The following is an 18,063-nucleotide window of genomic DNA, read 5'->3' as shown; positions in this document are numbered from 1 at the left end:
AACACTGTTAATGGGAGTTCATCAAAGCAAAGGATCAAGTAGGTGGGGAAAATCCATCAGTCCCAATTCTCCTCCAAGGAAGGCACAAATTAGATTCTCTTCTTGCTGGCATGGCATCCAAATTTAGAGGCTCAGTGTCTTTTGTCTCTGCCTAAGACTGATTCATGGGTGACTTTGAGCCATGTACTGTAAAGTACTTGGTGTTTGTGAGGACTATTGGAAGAAATGAATGTTAGATTCCAAATCTGAGGGGAAATAAAGTAAGATTTTGTATTTCATATTTATTTCTAGACAAATATGCCATGGTTTGTATAAACCTTAATGAACTAAGATTTATGCTAAATTTTATGGGAAAATATTTAACATAAGCCCTGGTAGTCTGTGAGTTTGTCGGTGACATAAGAAGTTTATAGTGCTCCTGCAAACTTATTTTCCAGGTCAGGTACCTCTATTTTGATTTTTATCAACAGAAGATACAGTTTTTGAATAAAAGTATAGTTTGTTCTTTGTCTTTTATACTTCAGTGTCAGGTATCAAGTAGCATAGAGAATTCATTCACGTCTTCCCAAAACAAGAAAAATAGCAAAGACAAGTTTGGGAAGAGCTGGGAAAACCATGAATATATTGAACCTTTACTCATTTTGTCTTGCAAAGTGTTTTTCTACTAGATAGATCTTTATAGTCATCTCATTGTATTTGTTAAGTATACAATTCATCATTGTTTAATTCTTTGTAATATGTCACAAACCAAAAAAAAACCTACAACATGCATTTCTGAATTCTGAAAAATAGAGAAATTTGGTACAGAGTATCTGTTTCATATAGCAGTAATGTAATAAATATTAGAATATAGACTCTTCTTTGCTCTACCTGTATAGTATATTTATATAGGATTGCCTTGCTATATAAAATCATAGGACTTTTCAAAATTCTAGAAGCTTTAATGCAAAATATTTACATAACTTAGGTACTCACAATGAAGCAAAATATACTGGATACCTAAATATATTTCAGTAAAATTTTTGGGAAAATCCTGTAACTTAGCAGAAGGAAGGATCAGGTGAAATCCACTCTGGAGGAAACTTGGGTGGCATGGTAGCTCAGAGCTGATTTCTGAAATCAGGGGATACAGATATTAGATCTTCTAGATGGTACCTCCATATACTTTTATGTTTACATGTATTGATTTTTTCTTGTGTTCATTTAATTAGAAATATAACAACTGTGGGTTTTTTTGGTGTTTAAAGGGCATATATTTATTATGTTATCAAATCTATTGCTATGGATGATATAGTATTGTGAAGTAGCTTGTCAGATATTATCAGGCTTAAAGATCTTTGTGATTGATCGCATCCTTCATAATCCACAATTTATGACTTCAAGCCTTGGAAGTATAGCATCCTCATAAATCATAAGAGGAAGAGGACCTGAATCATATCTCTTAGCTGGAAGCATGAAACCTGAACTAGTAGTAGGGCCATAATTGAACATTATCTCACTTAGCTCCAGGAATCCTAAATCTTATTATATTACAGTACAACAGAGTCTTTCTTGATAAAGAACAGTGACACATTGCTACTCATTCCTATAACAGCCATCAAATGAGACCATCAAATACATGAAAGGCTCAAGTCCCTCAGGAAAGCCGTTGTTACAAGGACATTAGAAATATCATAATGTCTGCCTAAAGTGGCATCTTTGGTGATCACCTGATCTCATTATATGAAAAAAGACTTTCATCTGCTCTGCTTGGATTTAAGGCCTGCCCAACAAGACAGAATTTACACCAAGACTGGTAACTGGACTTAGAATCCATGATTGTGTAGGATATGGCCCCATGCAGTGAACCTATTACTGTTTTTCTATATTAAACCTAATATCAAATGAATACTTATACTACCTAAAGCTTAATGCAGCTTTCAACACTTACCATGGTGGCTTCTTTTTTACAGATGATGATAAACAAATTTACATTTGGTCATTGTGCAAAAATTAAGAGTCTGTGATGGTCTCAGCCATAATAGGACATCTATATTGCAGTCTTCCTTCCAAGTTCAGAAGACATTGAATTGAAGAGGGGCAAAGATTGTAAGCTGATATCTGTAAAACAATCAATGAAAACAAATGTTTTCTGGTCTTAGCAGGGAGTTGGTACATGACTACTTACAGTGTCCTTGTCTGTATACAAATGTCTGTATGAAAATGATCAAGCCAGCCAAAGTTCAAGTATGAGTCAGGATGCACCCATGAAATATCACTCATCACTGGGTTGCTACCGGCAGTTGATGATTCTGAGTGGGAGAGAGGTTACATTGCCACTCTTTCGTTGCCTATAGCCTAATCAATGGCCTTATACTCATGAAGGTTCTGGAAGCAGTAAGTGAACAGTGGCTTTTCAAAAACCATATACATTTGCAAGGCAGAAGTGATGAGGAGAAGCATAAGAAGAGTTGGAAGGGAAGAAGTTGGGGTGTGTTTGTACAACATTTGTGAAATTCTCTAACAATCACACTCTGGTGTGCACTTATACAGGTTTATGTAACAGTCAGAGATAATCTTCTCTTACATGATGATTTAGTGTAAAAAGCAAATATGATAATTCTAACAATTAGACATTTCAAATTCAAGACTAGCAACATATGTAGTTTAAAATTGGGAAATAGTATGGATTATAAGTACATACACAGACAAACATACGTATACACACATACATATACATAGTCAAACACACTTTTGTAAGAAGTCAAATTGTCTAAATATGTAAACAGTATCAATACTATGTTTCTATTTTGGGGAGATGTTTGTTTTGAATGATTTTAATTCTTGAGGATTTTTAAAATCTAATTGGGATGTTACAATTGTACATATCATGGTGAAGGGTTGTTTTTTAAGATTAAAGAAAAGACACTTTAAGTTATCTCAGAATAATTAAAACAATGATTAAAATAGCAAAAAATTGCATATACTACTGATTACCTAAACTATGACTTGTGTGCAAATGCTCATTTTAAAAATAGTCATATTTTATTAAATATTAATTAACCTTTGTAACAAGTAATTTTTATTTTCAAATTTAAATCAATACAATAAAGGGAATGGGCTTTTATTTAGCAATTATTTCCTTTGTGTTTTGTGCCTCTTTAGTAGAGAAAATATAATTGCTAATGTTTGAAACGGCACCAATGTCACCTTTCACTCTTCTCCTGACCTCCCTCCTGAAGCTCCAGTAAAATTAGAGCTACTTTTGTCAGAATTGTGTGGTGGTTATTTTGCAAAATGGCTCAAGAATTAGATCTTTAATTTAGATCTCAAGTAAACACTCTGAAGACTTCCTTGAATTCCGAAGTCAAGAACGGTGTTTTACTTAAGGAGAACATATCCTGTCATAGATTTTGTATAAATGGAATAGTAAAAGGCCTTGAGTATAACATAACAATTCCTACAGTTAAACTTAAGTGTTGTACTACCATGCCATTACCAATAAAATGAAAAATATCATTCAAGAGATTGCAACAGTTTAGAGACCAGATAACAAGGCATCATTTCTCACTTGGTCAGAAATGAAGACATACTTCCTGGTATGCTGTTGATATTAGGATTGATGAATCAGATAAATACAGCACATTCAGAAATTTTAAGAAACAAAACCAACAACAAAACAATCAACTGCCAAGGCCAGGCTTCCCTAGGTCCAGGTTCCTGAGAGGGGGCTGTTTGTGAGCTTTGGAAAACAAAGCTAAATTATGAATCCATGCTTGCAGCCTAGGTTCTGCTTGATATGGCTTTTCGGGTTTCTCTCTCTCTCTCTCTCTCTCTCTCTCTCTCTCTCTCTCTCTCTCTCGTGTGTGTGTGTATGTGAATGTGAGTGTGTATATATGTGTGAGTGTGAGTGTGTGAGTGTTTGTTTATATGTGTTTGTGTGTTCTGTTCTGCTCTACTCACCTTTTTCTTACTATTCTAAAAACTCTCTGCTTGAGATAGCTCTCTCTGCAGGTAAAAATTCTCAAAGCTTTTTAGCTGCTATAAAATTCTTGGATCATCCAACCAAGTCAGAAATCCTGTTACAAAAATTCTCAAATTTTTGAGTTTTCTGATCAAAATTAGACAACCAGAAAAAAATTCTCAGGGAGCTGTGTTCTGTCTTCAGATGTCCTTCTCTGGATAGCTGCTAGAACACATTCTAAAAGAGCTGTGTCAGCTCTCTAAGTAATTCTTGGGATTTCTGACCAACTCAGAAATCCTGTTAGAAAAAATTCTTGAAGAACTCTTTTCAGTCTCCAGATATCCCCAAATAGCACAGCTCTCACAAGAACTGCTATAGCTTTCTGCTAGTGTATCTCATTCAGATCATAAGCCCAGTTGTTTATTTTATATATCAATCCAGTCATTTATTCCAGGTTTTATTTTGATTGTCTTATGAATCAGCATTTTCTGACCCTATCCCCTTATTTCTTAGGAGACAGCAAAGAACATTTCTTTTTAACATTGCAAAAGAATTCAGAGATCCGCCTGCCTCTGTTATCCTTGGTGGGACCAGGTTCTAAAATTACCTCTACTACTCCTGGGCCTGGACTCATTTGTATCTACCTGTCTGCATCTTCCTGACAAGCTGGTTCAGTGTAGCTTCATCTGTTCCTTTAGATCCATGAAACTTTCTTATTTTTTGCATAGTTGAGAAATTATGTTTTTTCAAATTCATGTTTTAGAGCTCTTTTGAACATCCTTAAGGGCTGTCCTGAAGGTCTCAGCATTTACTGTTTTTTCTAAGACACTAGCCACACCTTAGCTTTCTAGACTCATGCCGTCTCATATTATCATGGAGTCATTAACATTAACAGAGAGGGCATTCCTTGGAGAAAGGTGAAAATATGTACATTATTATACAAACAAGGTTTATGCCCATTGCAGACATAGACTTTATGGAGACCCAAGTCTGATGGCCCTGTCCAAGGGGCAGTAAACCATGTCATTCTGTTCCCACCAAGGCCCTGCTGGACCTGACATCTCCCCTTTTTTTGTTTTTATAAGTATGAAACTTTGCCTGTGAGTGGAGTTACTGATCTCTTGACTAGCTTGATAAAGACTGGAAGGAGAAATAAAACTAGCAAGAATAAACTAACCACAATTTCTCCATTTATCAGCAAAGTTGTCCAGGATGGTGAAGAAATGAACTCATGCCCAGCAGAGGCAAAGGCTGCAGACACTTCCTCAAAGGAAGTGGATCCCATTCTAGAATTACTGATATCCATGATCTTATGATATAGAGAATCTGTATCCAAAGCCAAATTAAAATTGTTTTAATGCTCCTTTAAATGAGATTGAATTTTAGACCAGCCATGTTCAGAGGTATTATATTTCAAAGAGGTTATGCTAATCCAATGGAACACTGAGGCCTGATCTTAATATTTTGAATTTGACATTCCATAAAGTGGACTGCTTCTTCTAAAGCTAAAGATGGGCTTTGATCCTCATTATGACCTAGGAAAAGGGCAACACGGTATGCTTAAATCCATTGAGCTTCCACAACAACAAAAACATCAACAACAAGGCAGAGAATAACCTAAGACCCCCAACACCGCCCCCCGGCAGAGTGCCCCCAGGTATGTCTGCCTTTTCTCTTCTGGTTCTGCTTTCCAGGGTTTGCAGAGAGTGGCACCCCTTGTACTGACACCAGCCAAGCTGTCGTGACACTCATCCAAGGAGAAGCACATGCAGGAATGAGGGATGTAGCAAACAAACAAACAAACAAACAAACAGCAATCTCCTAAACAGCAGCAACAAAACTGAAGTCTGCAGACTTAAGTGGATGATGAGGGCCTCTGCAATGTGATGGCCGCTCTCCAATCTCAACTGATTATAGTTTCAGCGCCCTCTGGAGGCTTTAAGAAGTAATTCTAGTCTCTCTAGCAAGTGAACAAAGACAATAGAACTTCATTCATTTTCTAAAAGAAGCTTTTTAGTTCATGGCAGCATCCTGGGAGCAGCAATTTGCAAACCATGCCCTTTATTAAAATTCATTGTTGCTTTCAGAGATAGAGAACTATAATTTGAGAGATGAAAGCAAGACCAAGAAGAAATAACATTTTAAATAATCACTTTCAAGAGCGGCTATATAATTAAACACATGTGCAATTAATTTTAAGCAAAAACAGCAGCCATTATGCAGTGGAAAGTTGCTTTGTACCAGCCCTGGTTTATAGCAACAGAATGGATATGATGTCGTGTTACCATTTGGCATGATTCCAGTAAATTTACAATTGAGGGAAAGGGACATCAACAAAGCATTTCTTTGTCCCATTTTACTTTCTCCATCTTTGTGGTTCTGTTTCAGTGTTAAAACATGGGCATATTGGTTGTGGCATTTTGGGGTAAGTGTCTATGATGTGTACCAGCAATAAAGTGATTACAAATAACTTTCATGAACAGAAAGTTATCTCATTTGTTGAAAGTAAAATACATATCAAGTTGACTATTTAGCTTTTCCATTTTTATTCTACAAATTATAAAAGGAATTCATAAATGAAATAATCATGACAGGATTTAAATTACCCAAGACAAAAAATTATGATTAAACTTTGTACTATGCAGATTCATTTAAAAAAATTATTTCAGAAATGTATGTGCTGTCTTTAATATTAGGTTTCTTAGGTTTAGTAGTGTTGAAGAGATTACGCATGGCCACCTTGTAAACATGTAATCATTACAGACACTGTGTCGCAGAGGTCATTGCCTATGTGATGAATTCATGTGGTATCAATAAATTATATACTTCCAAATATTATGTAGTATTCTTAATCAACAACAAAAATATTAAACAAATAGTCACTACATAAAATTTTGGTCAGAACACAGTTTCATTTAGATAATTTAGAAACACCTAAGAATAGAGAGGTTGTTAAGTACAGCTCTGCTCATCACTTTGAATTTCTACATTTCAACCTTCTATTAGCTTCTGAGAATGAACTACATAGGAATGTTGGAATTGTAGGCCACAGGCCGTGATAGTGAGAAATGAAAAGGAAACACATTTTCAATGAAATTCGTCACTGAAATGATTCGAGCCAAGGTTCAGACAGTAAAGAGTTGGTATGTCCAGATTTTAAATAAAACTCTGATCTTTTTAAAATCATTTCAGCTGAACTCAGACCGTAGGGCAGACATGAATAAACATTAGTCAATGTTCCGTAATACACGGAAAGATTTATTGTGAAGCCAACCCTAGGACAAACACTGAAAAAGGTAACAAGAGGTTTCGAGAACAACTTTCTACATGAAAGTGGACCCCAGCACTTCTGTGAGCTCTCTAGTCTGACTCGTTAATGCAGCCTGCAGTTGTTCAGCACTTTCATGTGCCAGGCTCTTTGCAGTGCACTAAGAGCTGTTAGTGAACAAAAGCTGTAGGTGTCTGTCTGAAAATATACATATGTTGTACAAAAAATTAAAAAGTAAATGCCAAGTGTAGTAATGGGAAATCCACATGTACCCTTGAAGCCAGGAGATTCAGCATAAAGAGGAAAACAGAAGCTGTCCATCTGAGGAAGTAACAGTTCAGATCATCATGGAAGGATGAAATACGATTAAGTGTAGGGCGGATTCTAGTCGAGAAACATGAAAAAGCCTGTGAGTGTAAATAGAATACATTATAAAACAAAAATACTAAGTTATGGGTTTTGCACTAACAGAAATAACTTTGGATGATAATGAAGCTGATAATAGTGTTCTCTTATGCCTTTAAAGATAACGGTTGTCTCTGTGACAAATCGCTATAGATTGAAGTTGCAGAGAGGTTGAATAGGATACAGTCTGGTCACACAGTGCAGACAACATCAACCAGTGGCAGAAATTTGATTGTTTGAAAGTTATGAGCAGTGGGCTTGAAAAGAAGGATGAAAAGAAGTCTGTACCTTCTGAACAGTTACTTATAATTGAGATATAAACAAGAAAACGAATTAAATTAATGAGATACTTCAGAGAAGTGGACACAAATCAGTTTTTATCCTTTTCTTCTTTTTTTTCTGCTTGATCAATATGTTTATTTTCTTTATGAAAAAAATCTTCATAGAAAATTGCTTTAGCTTTCAGCACCCTGTTCCTAGGCTCTGAGGAAGCTTGCCTTCTTTTGAGCAACCTGGTGTTTCTTCTCGGCAAGAGAAATTTTGGGATGATTTCACCTCTTCTTCTTCACTTCTCTCTTAGACTTCTTCTCCTAGACTGGATTCTCTGTGACAGCAGCATGGGCTTTCTTATACATCTGCTCCATGTCTGGAATTACGTTGTTCTTGATGTACTGTGAAAACTGTTTCTTATATGCATCTTCATCTTCCTCCATTAGGTAACGCATGTAATCTGCCACATTCTTACCCATGATGTGCTTCCGATGTACCTCTGCATGGAATTCCTTGGTTGCAAAGTCATAACCAGGGAATCGTTTGATCCTATGAGGGATAGACACACCTCCATCCACAGCTCCCTTCAGGGCCCCGAAAACTTTATTGCCAGTTGTAGTTTGGTTAAGACCTGCACTCAAATAGCAAATGAAAGGACCAGGCTGATGGTCAATGCTTTACACATTGTTTTCATTTCCCTTCACCTTCACTTGGTCTTCATATATCTTGTCCATACCAAAACCTATTCAGAAGCCTGTGGGCTAACAGCAGGCCAGTGCAATAGGCTACATCATAATTTCACACCAGCCAACTTTCACACCGTATTTTGGAAGTTCATATGCATATGCTGCGCAGTTGATCATATCCTTTCTATACGGGCATATGCATTCTGGCAGATGATATCTCTGTTAGTAACACGAGCTATCATCCTATATTTGAGCGTGTTGTTCTTATTCCTGTCCTGGACCATCAATCGTTTCCGTGCATAGTAGTCAGTTTTACCCTCTTGCTGCCTTCTAAATCTCACTTGGTATCTTTTAAAGAAGGCTTTAGTTTTGACAACTTTCATGAACCCCATCCTGCAGAACATAACAGAGACCCACAACCACAGCTCCACGCGGACCTACATTGTTGGCCACACTGGGGGTGGTGGGGGAGCTTATTCTTTCTTTTCAAAGGCTTGGAAGATGGTGTCGTGGCTAAATATATAGACAGAACTAAGGTGAAAAGGCATGGAGTTTGTTTGGGATGTGTTAAATTTGAGGTGTTCATAAAATATCTAAATGGAGATGCCAAATACTTTGCAGTTGTGAATATAAGTGTGAAGTTTGAAAAAGAGGGTTTGGTTGAAGAAAATTGATGGGTTTGTCAGCCCGTGATTGCACAATGTCCTCATCACTCCTGCTAAACACCAAGGGCTTTCACCAAAGAGTGCGGTTCAGCCACTGCTGCATACATGTGCACACATAACATGCCAGTTTGTAATACCTAAAACTGATTATGCTTGTGTCCTAACCATTTGTTTACCACTTTTGTAGACTTCTGGATGGTATTACAATATCCATAGTGATGCAATTCAAAAAATTTGAGTGGGTAAAGTTATTCTATTCATATTAAAAAAAAATACCTACTCTATGTTATGTGCCTTGCACAAGCTGCTACTAGTGTCTCAGCCTCATTTTTCTCATTTTGCATGGAATGACAAACAAATTATCTTCCAGTCTTGTATGGCATGTGTATTTTGTGTGGTGGGAAATCTCTTCTGAAATGCCATATACTAGGAAAACAAAGATAAGGGAGGTTTTAACTTAAAGACTTGATAACTCTGACCATGATTAATCATTTTCTCATTCAAACCAGATTAGTACACTACAGAACATTTTATTTACAAATGATAGTCATAGTAACCCAATGGAATATAGTCCTGGGTATGCGCAATGAGGTATAATGCAGTATTATGTACTGCAAATATCAACATTGAATATAAATGTTACTGTCAAGTATCTGTCTCTTAATCTGTATTTCTGGATCACAAGCCAGCTTGATAGTACTCTGCATTTTTACCAATCAGTCAAATATATTTATTGTATTAAATTTTAAATAGGTACTGTCCTGAACTCATGGTTTAGATTCAAGCTTCAATTTCAGTTCCAGAACAAGCACACTTACTCATCCATACATAAACTGATGATATGGGACATAACAAAGTTCACTTTTACGGAAATAATCTCTGTAGTGAGTTTGGGCCATTGCACAAAATTCAAATAATTCAAGCATAAATAAATGACAATGAGAGACAGAGATAGGGAAGAACAGAAAAGGAGAACTAGCATAAGACAAAGAATTAGAGAGAAATCCACACAGACAGACCCAAACCCAGACCCAGACCCCACACACACACACACACACACACAGAGAGAGAGAGAGAGAGAGAGAGAGAGAGAGAGAGAGAGAGAGAGAACTTCAGGACCCATTTGGAGGCAAAACGTTCAATCTAAGAAAGACTTTAACAAAAGGATGATAAACTTGGAAGAGTAAAAGGAGAGCTATATGGAAATGTTTGAAAAAAGAACAAGGAAAAAAAGAAACATTATCAAATATTTTATAAGAAGAATAAAAGAGAAAAGATAGTCAGAGTTGAGTAAATCCTCTGAAACCTATCTTGGTCCTTGTTAGGTGACATTTCTTGGTAAATGAATTCATTGGCTTGGGAAAAAGATATCCTTGAGTGTCTTATAAGTTTCCCTCCCATGTCTATGTGGTTGGTTGTGCAATTCTCAAATAAATAAAAAATAAAACAAACAAAAAAAACAAAACAACAACAACAACAAAAAACAGCAAGTAAAGAATTCATTATGACTGGAAGTGGTGCCCTGCATTTCCAGTTATTACACAGTAGTTACAACATGGATGCTCGACCCACAGTTTAATGATTCCAGAGGCTGACACAGTATCTTTTTGTCTGTCTATAAAAAGATATGGTAGTGAAGCAGTGGCACCAAGCTTTTAGGAGTAACAAAGCAATATCTGATCATACCTAGGGTCCACTCCACTGGTCAGAACCCATACTCAAGACAGTTTCTGTTACCAATAATCTGAGTCTAGATAGTCCATGAACATAGCTTAAAACCAAATTATCACTGTTCTCAAAACAAATTAGCTAACAAACAACATAAAGTAAATCCTAAAACATTCTGCTATACCAGTGCCTTAATAAACCGTCATAAGAGAAGTTTCTTCTTGTAGCAGCTAGGTACTAATACAGAGACCCAGACTCAGATAATATGCAGAGAGTAAAAGACTTGGAACATTACACCCAAAACAGGATGTTTCCATCAAATCTCTACTTTCAGGGCTCTGTGAACTCTGCAGAAGAGAAGACAGAAATAGAATAAGATGGTGATGGAGGACGAGAAGGAAACAAAACAAAACCCTCTAAATCATCAGGATGAACTTTCATATGAACTCACAGAGACTCAGGCATATGACAGGCTCTGGACACATCTGGACCAGATGGTTCTCTAGATATGAAGAAGATAAGCTAGTGCAGCAGCTATTCAAAGAAAAAACAAAATTTTTTCTCTTTTCCCTTTGAGGTCTTTTGCATTAGATTATGGCATCCAGTTCAGTGTTTTTATGGGGTTTCTTTGTCTCTAGGTCTTTTGTCCTATTCTGATCTATTAGTTTGTGTTTACTTTTTATTTCATATGATATTATAGTCTAATAGAAGTTGTTTTGTTTTCTAATGATAGAGTGGGGGAAGACTCAACTCAGATGGGAAGGGGAGTGGGAAGGAACTGGGTAAAATAAAGGGAGGATAAACTGAAATCAGGACATAATATATGAGAAAAAATATATCTTAAATAAAAAACTAATTTAAAAACAAAGAAAAATATTTTGAATCATCTTACCTTTAAATATTTAAGAATTAAACTCAAAATATGGTAGTTAAAGTTTTAAGTCAAACAAAGATAAATTCTTCTTTCATTTATCAGAATGATATCTTCATCCTCCAACATCTACACTAACAAATTTAATAAATTAAATTAGAAAATTTCCTATAATACTAGACATACGCTTACAACTATATATTGTTCATTGTTTATCTCAAACTCTGTCAACTATACTTTAAGCATTTTTCTAGAATCTCAAACATCCCAGAAATGATTGGTATCTATGGCCTACAAATACCATTTTCTCCTAAGATCTAAAGTGCTTTCTTTTTTATTTATAAGACCTAGAAATTTAATTTAAGCCTTTTCAATAATTTTTTGTATTCAAGCTACTTGAAAATCATGTTTTCCTCCGAAAATACGAAAGCCTTTCACAAGTTCCTGAAGCTGAAAAACATAAAACCATGAGGAATATTTGAATGGAGAGAATGATAGATTTTCAGTACTTAACATGCATTGCACAGGGAGAAATGCAGCTCAATAGTGCCTCATCTCAAAAGCAGTATAAAAGACAATATGCAACTGTTGCAAGGTCCTGGTCTATTGATATCAGAAAAGTTGAGTAATACTTCTCTTAATCAAGAGGGAGCAATTGTATTCCAAGTAAAATAGGAAGGAGTCAGAGGGGAAACTAAAAAATGGATGAAGATCTCTCTCTCTCTCTCTCTCTCTCTCTCTATATATATATATATATATATATATATATATATATTCAGAAAATTTAAAGTAGATGAGTATTTTCTAGTCTTCAAATACAGACACACATGCACACACACACAGACACACACACACACACACAATATTTATTTCCTTTGCATTAAAATGGCTGCAATACCTGCCTGACACAAACAACTTAGATGAGGGAAGGTTAATTTGTCTCACAACTCCAGAGAGTGTGCCATGGCTGTAATGATATGCAACCTTCAAAGTCATGCCTCCGAGCGTAGTATTTATACCAGGGAGGTCTCCCTCATTAAGCCTGTCCTACCTCTCAAAGAAGCACTGCTAGCTGGAGAATCAACTGCCATGAAGGCAGTGTCAATTCAAACCATGACTCTATAACTCAACACAATTAATGAAACCTATTTTATAAATAAGTATCTGAGTCAAGAGTATGAAAGCTATGATTAGTTTATTATTTATTTAAATTCCGAATACTACTCCCCTCCCGGTTGTTTCTCCCAGAGTTTTTCACCCCCTTCCCCTTTATTTCTGAGAAGATGCCCCACCCCTTGTACCCTCCTCAGCATCCACCTTCCCTGGAGCATCAAATCTCTACAGGTTTAGGTACATCCTCTCCTCTCCCACTGAGGCCAGAAAAGGCAGTTCTCTGCTACATATGTGTCAAGGGCCTTGGACCAGCCTGTGTATGCTCTTTGGTTGGTGTCTTAGACTCTTGGAGCTCCCAGGGGTCCATGTTAGTTGACAGTATTGGTCTTCCTATGGGGTTGCCATCCTTTTTAGCTCCTTCAATCCTTCCCCTAACTCTTCTGTAGTGATTCCAGACCTCTGTCCAATGGTTGGCTGTAAGTATCTGCATCTATCTCAGTCAGCTGATGAGAGGACAGTCATGCTAGTTTCTTGTCTGCAAGTACAGCATGTCATCAATAATAGTGTCAGGGTCTGGTGCTCACCCATGCAATGAATCCTAAGTTGGGCTAGTCACTGGACAGCTATTCCTTCAGACTCTGCTCCATTTTTGTCCTCTTATTTCTTTTAGATAGGAGCAAATCTGGGTCAGAAATTGAAGATACTTAATTAAGAGTGTTTTCATCTATTTCTGCCTTCTGTATACTCACAGTCCTTTCTGATATAAATATGCTGTAGCAGACCAGTAGATTTAGACAGCTCATAAACTACAATAATACTTATTTATTATGAAGTCCATATTTTGCATTAGAGTTCATTTTTGCTCTCGTGCATCTTATAATATGTGGCAATTGGCACAAAAATCTACGCTAAAAATCTCAATTTCCACTGTATTCTCACCCTTATTGTGCAACTCTTTTAAATCAGTTGCCTATTTGCTGTTTTGTTCAAGGTTTCACTTTGTTGAATAAATATTATGCTCATTAAACACAAGGTCTCCTTTAAAGCTTATCAAATAAAAGGGAATATTAAATAGCTTTTTAAAAGAGAATATCAAGATTCTAGTGCAAGGAGATTAAAGGCAGGCAAATACAATCACAGGAGCCAGTAACTAAATAAACTAATGCTAAGATGTTAGATGTGGTACATCACCCCTCTACACACTTGAAGTAATTAGTCAGGAGGATCACAACCAGTTTGGGGCAAACAAGGGCTGTGTAGTAAATTGTGGAGAAATCTGAGCTTTCAACTAACACTCTTTAAAAAGTGAAACAAATTATAACCAAAGGAAGGAAGGGAGGTTTAAAATTCACTTGGAGGTGGAAAGTTACATCTTCAAAAGGAAACAAACCAAAACAACAAAAAAGTCAATTTATAACTAGAAGACAAAACAATTTGTACCAGCAGAAACTTCGAAAAGAGGCAGTAAAAGTTGTCTTAAAAAGAAGATTGCTTCTTTCTAAATCACAAGTAAAAAAATGTCTAGGAGCACAATGCAGGTAACTACTCTTTCCATATCCTAGCAGGATGTAGGTATTTTATTCTATGAAATGAGTACATCATTCTCTACGCCACAGCAATAAGCAAGTCCAATACAAGAATAAGTGTATTATGTTGATGTCTCAAAATACTAACACATTCCATGTATACACTGTTTGTCACTTTCACAGAATTCTATGGGCTTAGCTATGTGTTTTCTAGATGGTGACAGAAATTCTTTTATGCAGAGTATAAGTAGTTCAATAGAAGAAAACCTGCTGTTATAATGAGTCTCTCAACAAAATAATCAAGACAATCATCCCACAGTCAAGAGCAGACATCTCAAAAGCCACCGAGGTTCTCAGAGAATCCACTCAGCTTCTTACTTAACAATTGTGCTTGTAAATAACAAACAAATGTTATTTCTTTGTTGATGACTTCTTTTGTAAAGAGGCCAAAGTTCAAAACAAATGGGAAGAATAATATGGAACAACAGAAACTAGAGAAATAGAAGAAATCTTCAAACTATATGAGCAAAATAGTGTGTGTAATTGTCTTTTGTGATATAACATGAACCTGAATGATACTACACGAGGAGGATGCATGCTACTGAAAAGAAAAATAGACATTTGCAGATAGTGCTCAATAGAACACCAAAGATGACAAACCTAGCAAAGGGAAAATAGAAATGAAAGGCAACCTATGATTGCAGTAGTGATCATTTACAAACAAGGGAAAACTCCTCAATAGTAAACAGTTTTTAAAAATGAGATAAATGATTCAAGAATATAAGGAATATTGACTAGAGCAGAAGTGTGTAAATTATATATTAAAGAGCATTATAATATTCTCAATGACTGTTTAAAATAAATTTATTGTTAATTGTCAGAATTCATAAATTTTAGATACAGATTACTGATAGAAATTTGGAAAAAATAGTAAATTAAAAGAGGAAATTTTAATAGTCTAGAACTGGGTCTCTGGCTATAGGAGAAAAGAAATTGTCTCACATGTAAGAGGCTTTAGATATTAGCATAGTCACTTAGAGAACTGTGGGGTTTTCACAGAACTAAAAATGTAAATATCAGACTAAGATATAATCCTACTTAATATTTGAAGTAGTCTAAACTGTAAAGTAATGTAGTATTTATAAATTCACACATATGAGAATAATACATACACTTCAAATAACTAGATAAAAATGTGGCAAATACACATACCAAAATACTATTTGTTCATAAAAAATCGAAATTTTCTTATTTGTAACAATATGACTAACTCTGGTGGCCATTAGTGCTCAGTAAATTCAGCAACTACAGAAAATGATGGTCATATAGTCTTACTTGTAAAAGAACTCTACTAGAATAGATCTTGTATGGAAAGTAAACGCGAGATGACAAAAACATAAGAAAGCACATGATGCTGTTGATCAAATATATTGAGTATCATATCATCAGTAAAAATCAATTTTGTGGTATATTTTGTAGCAGTGTGACAGCAGCAGGCAATAATGCATTAAGCATTTTAAGACAACTATGAATGTGCTTCAAGTATCCATCCATAAAAATGTAACATATAAGAAAATTGATGATTCTACTTTATTGAACTTGATTTTGATGTCTTGTAGGATATGTACAACAAAATATCACACAGCCTTGCATAATAGATATAGTTGTGATTTTTGTATAAAAGGCTACTTATTTATAACTTAATGTTTTCTTAATTTTTGATAGGAATGAAAATTCTGACATACATATGAGTTTATTTGTTGTTAGTGTTAACAACTTTGAAATATTTAAAATAACAATTTTATTCAAAATATTATGGTGAGGAAAGTTAAGATGAGGAACAGTTTGGGAGAATCGGGCCAAGGAAGGATAAGAGAAGAGACACTAGTTAGCAGGTTTGTCATAGCCATATGGAAACAGATTTATAGAAATTTCTATATACATATAGAGAGTCCCACTCAGCTATAAGTGGGAGCTTATGTGTTCCTCCTTTTTCCATGCTGTAATATTGGCTGGGTGCCATGCATGTCATGTCTTCTAAGAGTTTATATTTATGAAATTCATATAAAAGAGTTTATTGGAGGTGTCTACACAGGGACAATGTTTCACCAGAAGGCAGAGACTATCAAACAAAATGCCCATTGTCATATGTGAGTTACTTAATTTGCATTGTTGGTCAGGTGTGTCTTACAGACTCCCCAAAACAGTGTAAATTACACTTATTGATCTTTGTTGTCCACCAGAACTTGGGGCTGAATGGGAAATATATCCACTGCTAGTTTTTTTTCACAGTTCTATAAGATGATATACAGATTGCTGGGGGGGGGAGAAATATCATCAACATAGTCTTACCCTGCTGTGTTCCTCCATCCTATAATGATGACTTGCATGTCAAGATATGCCCATGAATGCAACAATGTAGTAATTGTCCAATTTCTGATTAGATTTCAGTCTACTCCACAGGAGAAGTACATATTAGGTACTTCTATTTACATTTGTTATGGGAAGTGGGGAAGAGACTTTACAATAAAGAGAATATACAGAATATATCACTTGTTTTTAGATAATAACTGTTAAGAGGAAATATTTAGAAAGGAATGATAATACAAATATTGAGAACATGCTAGGAAATGGGACCTGTCAACCAGTAGTAGCAGATTCTCCTCTAGGTCCTAAGAAACTCAGTCATATAATTTTGATTCTATTGACAGAACACACATTTCTGCTACAAACCAGTTAGAAGGTGGTTCCATCATAAACAAGTGATTATTAAATTGCATTAATTAGTAAATAGGAAAAAGGTTATTTTAAATCATATAATGAAAATCGTTTGTAAATGCTTATTATGAAAATGGTAGAAATGCCATTATTTAAGTGCTAAAATAATGGTTAAATCATGCTTCATTACAAAAATATATTGTTTCAATGTATTACTACCCAAATATATTATTATTACTAAAATCATACTTTGATTGAAAAGAATAGAATATGAAAATAAGTATTGACGTTATTTTGTAGGAGTTTCTGTGATGTGTTTTGGTTTTTTCTAAATGAGAAATTACAAAAAGGCAATTATAGGATCTGAGCTATTTTCTTTCCTGACATTTCTTGCAAGATTCTATTTCATTAATAGTTTCATTATTCAGAACTCAGTTATTGTCATTCAGAAACAGTTTGGAGATATATGTTATTATAGTGTTTGCATGCATAAATAAGCATATTATTAATAATCAATGGCAATTAGTACACAATAAGCTTTCTCTTAAATTTAATTATATGCTTGATTAAGAGTGTTTGGATACTTAATTAAAATAAGAAGATCCAACGATATTTAATTCTTTCCCATGTTCATATTATAATCCTAATAACTACAATCTTCTCTCAATCCATGCCTAGTGCCTATTAATTTTAATCATAAGTATGCTTGCTCATTGAATAAAGCTTGAAATGCAATTGGGTAGGTTATTTAAGGAAATTACTGTGTGATCTGACAGTATAAAATGAGAGAAGAATCTAGTTCAAGCAACCGAATGGAGAGATAATTTCATTATTGATTTTGATTTGTTGTTTTTTTTTCTTTTATAGCTTTGGTGAAGCATTTCCTTTTTTATTGTTCCATGAACTGTAACCAGTAACAAAAATAGTTAG

At 35.2% G+C, this 18,063-nt stretch overlaps 1 protein-coding gene and 1 pseudogene across 3 annotated transcripts in view; one reads left to right on the top strand and one right to left on the bottom strand.

Annotated features, from left to right (window-relative positions):
* Csmd3 (CUB and Sushi multiple domains 3) overlaps positions 1 to 18,063 on the top strand; it is a 1,130,934-nt gene that overhangs the window by 186,003 nt on the left and 926,868 nt on the right. The gene's annotated exons all lie outside the window — the stretch shown is intronic.
* LOC114619717 lies at positions 8,072 to 8,976 on the bottom strand (annotated as a pseudogene).

Source organism: Grammomys surdaster, unplaced genomic scaffold, assembly GCF_004785775.1.
Source record: "Grammomys surdaster isolate TR1022 unplaced genomic scaffold, NIH_TR_1.0 63, whole genome shotgun sequence".
NCBI classification, from domain to species: domain Eukaryota; kingdom Metazoa; phylum Chordata; class Mammalia; order Rodentia; family Muridae; genus Grammomys; species Grammomys surdaster.
Note: the sequence above shows the minus strand (reverse complement) of the source record. Positions and strands in the feature narration are given on the sequence as shown.